At 50.0% G+C, this 3,995-nt stretch overlaps 2 protein-coding genes across 3 annotated transcripts in view; one reads left to right on the forward strand and one right to left on the reverse strand.

Annotated features, from left to right (window-relative positions):
* The window catches only part of LIG4 (DNA ligase 4), a 10,748-nt gene extending 7,552 nt beyond the window's left edge, over positions 1 to 3,196 (reverse strand). The window contains exon 1 of one of the 2 annotated variants that reach the window (XM_008062564.2): positions 2,895 to 3,196. The gene's annotated coding sequence lies outside the window, so the exon portion shown is untranslated. Of the gene's footprint in view, positions 1 to 83; positions 151 to 2,894 lie in introns of those variants that run through there. The other variant, XM_021714745.1, reaches the window with a different exon arrangement.
* A 478-nt stretch (positions 3,197 to 3,674) lies between these two features.
* ABHD13 (abhydrolase domain containing 13) overlaps positions 3,675 to 3,995 on the forward strand; it is a 14,674-nt gene continuing 14,353 nt past the window's right edge. Inside the window, exon 1 of the mRNA XM_008062566.2 lies at positions 3,675 to 3,961. The gene's annotated coding sequence lies outside the window, so the exon portion shown is untranslated. The remainder of the gene's footprint in view (positions 3,962 to 3,995) is intronic.

Raw genomic sequence — 3,995 nt, forward strand, 5'->3', positions numbered from 1 at the left:
ATCCTCCCCACCTGCCGCCCCACCTCCTTCCCCACGTGTCGCCCCCCACACCCCGCCCCCTTGGCACCGCACACGCCTTCCACCTGACGTCAAGCCCGAGGCGCAGCCGCCAAACCGGAAGCTGAAGCCCGAAAAGGCCGGTTCCGCCAGCTGCTCGCCGCGCAGGCGCAGCGGCAAACCGAAGGGCGGGAAATCGTGACGTCACGAGGACACTATGCGCAGGCGCAGTGGCGCTGGGGGGCGTGGCGGGAGGTCTGGTAGCCCAGCCACGGAGCAGAGACAGGATCCCCGGGATCCTGGATACCCGAGTGATTGCAAGCGCTTCCCGTTAGCCTCCGCAGCAGGTGCTCTCTGCAGGCGGTTGACTCCTACACCAGAGGGTTTTTGTGGATGAGCGAGATCTCAGATCACTTTCTGCGCTGGCTCCATGGTGGGACTCTAAGCCAGAGAGCCCTCAGCAAGGGACAGCCTCTCGGAGTTCTGGTTCTCCCCACGCAAAAGAGTTGGTAACTGAAAGGACGGACTGAAAGCGAGAAGCCACTTTGTTTTGTTCCTAAGTCTTGACACAATAATGAGAAAGTGAGAGCTGTGTCCTGGAGGAACGCATGCTTTCAATAAAGATGAACTTTGCTGACTTTGTCTTTTCAGAAACCCAGATCCCTCAGACATGACCAGTATCTGCCCATTGTAATCATAAAGCAGACCTCAAGGTCTACAAATTATCCACCCAGGGAGGCATCTGTGCTTCTGGCCTTGATGTATTGTTAATAAGTTTACTGTAACCGGCCTCCAGTTCACCACCTGGAGTCATGAGATACCGGGACCTGGTGATTTGTGTTATCTACATCAAAAAATGCAACTTTAAACCTGCTTCTTGAACCAAACTCCTCTCCGAGAGCTTTAAATATACCCAGTTCCCCAGCCTTCAAGGCCATACTCATCTTAGAGTGCTGGCCTTCTTCCTGTCTGTGGAAAGTGATCTTTTCTTAAATAAATCTTTTCTTTTTCATCTCTTGGTGTGTCGCAAATCTTTGTGTTATTCCGATCTTTGGTGGCCAGCGCGCACCTCTGGCACGCTGGCTCCAGCGGTGCTGTGCCCACTATAGACCCTAACCCTAACAGTAACCCTAATAGTAACTGTACTAGTATTGCTGGTTGTGAAATTGCCCAGGAGAGAAGACAACCTCCCACCCCAAACGTCTACTGTTGCATATAAAGAGAAAAATAGGATTTTGCAAAACTACCTAAGGCTGTTTTCTTTTTCTTTTCTGTTTGCTTTATCATGACGTTTGCTACTGTGATCTGATTTCTTGTCTCTTAATACAGAAATAATACATAATTCATAACAATGCATTATTTACAATACATAAACGATTGCATGCTCAGAAATCAACTATGGATTCATCTGGTTAAGGATTCAAAATAGTTATTTGATAAATATTTCTTGAGCACCTACTAGGATACAGTAAATTGTGCTAGGTATTCAGGATTTATAAATGAAAACAAACCCAGTTCTTATGTCCCAAGAATTCATTGATTTCACCCGAAACTTTGCTATGATCTGTCCTCTTCCACAATGAAGTGAGAAGTTATCCATAAAGTGTGGCAGAAATCGCTTCTAGAATTATTTCCTTTTAGTATAAAATATCGTTGCCTTAAGATGAAAGTGAAATTTTGCTGCAATGGGCTCTGATAAAACATTTTAAAGCTGTTAAGCACCCTTAGGGGTCATCTAATGTACAAAATCCTCATTTTCCAAAATGGACACATTTAATTAACAGGGGTTGTTTGTAGTGGAGTTAGAACTTAGAGCCCAAGAACATTAAGCTATTTTGCTTGTATATCTAATTCACCTATTACCTGAATATTTCTCTGAAATCATCCGTGATGTTGCAAAGCCATATGATACTGTCTTATGGGTAGTTCCTCTATCTACTATTGAACTTAAATACCCAGTTCACTTTGGAGGAACACAACAGTGCTAACTTAGAGGAACCCCCACTTGCCTGTATTATGAGTGGGCACATGTGTGTACATTGGCACCGTCTTCAACCTCTCCCGAAATCCTACAATGTCAGAGACTGGATTTCACTTGAGTGATATGAGAGAGCCATGAATTATGGAGCCACACCGTGGCAGAATGCGGCAAATGCTCAAATATATTTCTTGTATGATTGAGTGAATGAACGCAGAAACACATGAGTAGCTGCTTCAGAATCAGCAGTTGGCCCCATGGCAATCACTTGGGATGACAGAATGTCTCCCACTAACCCTGTGGCAGAAAGGGGGATTGGTAGCAGTTAAAGGTATTTCCTTCTGAAAGCCAAGCTGCAAGCTTTAAAGACCCACCAGGGCCAGGATGGTTTTGTCTGAAAAAGGCCAAATAGCTACAGACTGATGGCTCTCGTGGAAATGCAAAAGAGTAACTAATTCACAGACTTATCCAAAACCCCTCTTCTAGAGTTGACAGTTTACAACCCTGCAGTTCCTGGAGACCATTTGTTCTTTGAAAGATCTAATTTTGCTGAGTACAACCTTGTAAGATTCCAAAGGAAATATGCAATCACTCAACACGACCCCCTCCCTTACCTAAGCAAGGGTATAAGACCCCGCTTCTCCTGTTCTGCGGGGCTCGATTTGGACGCTTTAGCCCTCGATCCCGCCAGCGTAATAAAGTTGCCACTTCCTATAATATCTTGGTGTCACGATCCCTCCTCTGTCTTCCCGCTACAACACAAGCTCCAAAGTGATTCAAAGCCCAGTCTCTGTTTTATCATGTCATTTTAGCTGCTTAGTTCAAAGAGCATCAGAGGCTTTTCCCTAAGTATCTTCTAGAGTTGCTGTGATTACTAATTTATTTATGTAAATGGTCTACTTGCCTGCTTGGCACTTACTAGGCGACTGAAGACGAGAAGCTGTGAAATCAAGAGCTCAGCTTTGACCCAGAGCTCCCCATCTGGTATCAGGATACAAATGTTAAACAAAAACAAAACCCAAGCAACAACAAAAACGTATGCAACAGCCTCGGTCTATATTTAAAATAGGGCCCGTGGACTAGGGAGGGGAGAGACACACATCTCAAACAAACAACTCTATACAATTTGGTGCACAGGTGGCTGGCAGTCAAACTGACGACCAAGTCCTCGTTCCCAGGGCTCATTTGTGTGGGGAGCATCGCCCAGGTCCCAAGAGGGGTCCGACAACGTGTCCCCACGGTTGTACACGTCTGCAAAATTTGCAACAATAAGGTAATTTCCCCCTTCTTTCTCTTTAAAAGTGCTCTCCGGTGTGTAAAGGTTCAGGCCTCACGAAGCCTGCATTCGCCCTTGCCAGGCCACTCCGACAGAGGCAAAAAGAGGAAAAAATCGTGATGCAAGCGCTTTAGATCCTGGAACTCACTGCGACACCCCTAACGACCCCATCAGGCAGAGACACAATCTCTACTGCACAAAACCGCGTCTCGCTCTGCAGGCCACTGGCTCCGGGATGGCCTTGCCCGCGGTCCGGCTCCTCCCCCAACCCTAGAGGCCTCGGACGCGGAACGCGAGGGTCTCACGGCGCTGAGAACAGGGTGAGACGACGCGATCCGCCTCCCTCTTGGCGGAGCAGGCCCGTGCCGAGGTCTCTTTCCCGTCCCGGCCACCGTCGCGGGAACTCCCCGTCCCGCGGGTTCTGCGCATGCTCGGGAGCACGGGCCGCGGTCCCCACTCGGGGAGAGCCGGCGGAGAGCGGGTTATGTGGGAGCCGGCGGGGGCATTTGCCGGCGACACCCGAGCGGGGGCCGGAAGTGGAGCCGCCGCGAGCCGCGCTGCGGGAGCTCCGGGCTAGACCGTGGCGACGGCGGCGGCCCCTCGGCCGGAGGAGGACGATGCGGAGCGACGGAAGCGGCGCCGGGGGACGCTGCTGCGCGGCGCCCGCTTTCGTGCCCGCGGCCGACGGCGCAGCCTGCCCGCGAGTCTGAGTAAGCGCGGCGCGGCCGGGGGCGCCGAGCCCGG

Source organism: Carlito syrichta, unplaced genomic scaffold (genome assembly GCF_000164805.1).
Source record: "Carlito syrichta isolate Samal-C Ts95f unplaced genomic scaffold, Tarsius_syrichta-2.0.1 Scaffold305753, whole genome shotgun sequence".
Lineage (NCBI taxonomy): Eukaryota > Metazoa > Chordata > Mammalia > Primates > Tarsiidae > Carlito > Carlito syrichta.